At 36.2% G+C, this 1,590-nt stretch overlaps 1 protein-coding gene across 3 annotated transcripts in view; it reads left to right on the forward strand.

Moving 5' to 3' along the window:
* LOC108753673 (serine/threonine-protein kinase MARK2-like) overlaps positions 1–1,590 on the forward strand; it is a 108,433-nt gene that overhangs the window by 40,762 nt on the left and 66,081 nt on the right. The window lies entirely within an intron of this gene.

The raw sequence follows: 1,590 nt of genomic DNA on the forward strand, positions 1-1,590 counted from the left end.
GTAAAGTGCCATTAATTATTCCGATTATAGAATTAGCGTTAATCGTCCTGTCTTTAACGAATTTTTTCACCGCGTTCGTCGCATTATGTTGATTTAGTGGAAACGTATAAATATTTGTTATCTTATTATTATAAATGGCATCGTTGCACTTAAGTCATTTCGTTAGAATTGTAATTAATTAAATTGATAATTAATTGATAAATTTTGTGATATGTGACCGCACGCTGTTCTGACTTAAACTCCAAGAGACTTGTGCGAAAATCAATTTATAGGATATCCATCGTATAACTGTCTTTCTAGAATGGAAAAGCGTGAAAAATGAAAATTTTATGTTTGTATACCTGCGCACATATACACACACATATACAAAAAATTTTCACTTTTCTACCTTAGGACAAAAGTTACATTATTGATCCCTAGAGAAAATGAATGTACAAAGACATTTACATTACGCTAATGTAAATATAATTTAATGTATGTTATTTGTGACTTTCCGCGTGAGACGGCTCGATAATCACAGTTTGAAAAGACAACTTCGCTTTGTTCGGTTGTAGATTTGAAAATGCAGACGGTTTCGGTAATGTGCGTCCCTTATCATGACTTTCAGGAGATGGTTTATCGGGTGCAGTGACCCTCAACTAATTGCATCCGCGCCGTGATGTAGCTCATCCATTCTCTACGCCGGGAATTTTAAGGTCTTTAAGGGCGTAAGGAAACGGGATCGATAAATGTAACGAGCGCAGCATCCAGGTGCGCTCACAATTCGCACTTAACTCCTCTACGGCGAGATACTGCGAGATCAGTATCATTTAATTTTCTTCGAGCAACGGAACGCTTCTGAGTAGTAAAAAACTGTTGGAATGTCCATAATGTTATTTTAGTTCGTTCCATAATGTTATTTCAGTAAAATTTATTTTTCTTGAAATATCTAAAATTACATAAATCTATTTTTAAATGACCAGTTGTAATTTCGGAAAGAAATAAACTCTCTTTATCTTAGATTATTTTAACGTATGCAAAATGTAATTCAGAAATTGGACTAAATGAAGACCAGTACGGGTAGAATAAACAATCATTATTCTTCCTGCGATTTCTTTCTCAGTATCATAGCGTATATATATATATATAATCGTCGCAAGAGATTTATTTCGATCAACATTTAATTTCTATCATTCGTCTTCTAATATAGATGAAGTTTTAATTGTGCTCTCAGAAGCATCTCCTAATTGCCTTTAAATTAAATTACGGTAAGCCGTTTAAATATTTGGGAATTGCGATAAAGATTACTTTCATCCACCTGCCGGGGACATCAACCTGGGCAGCAACACCTGCGAGCAACACACTGCTTGTAAAATCCCCATCGTCGTATCGAATTCGCGTAAGCGATGTGAGTAGTAGCACCAATGAGAAGGCATCGTACGCAAATCTAATTAATTATCACCGCGTCGCGATTAAAGGAAGGAAGCTGCGTAATGTATCGTCGTCGTCGTGTCGCCATCGTCGTGATTGTAACCACGTTATTATCAATCAAGATCTCTCGCGTCTCTCGTTTGCGTTACGACGTTTGCGTTACATTCAAAGCAAGATCGA

This window comes from Trachymyrmex septentrionalis, unplaced genomic scaffold (genome assembly GCF_001594115.1).
Source record: "Trachymyrmex septentrionalis isolate Tsep2-gDNA-1 unplaced genomic scaffold, Tsep1.0 scaffold70, whole genome shotgun sequence".
Classification (NCBI taxonomy): domain Eukaryota; kingdom Metazoa; phylum Arthropoda; class Insecta; order Hymenoptera; family Formicidae; genus Trachymyrmex; species Trachymyrmex septentrionalis.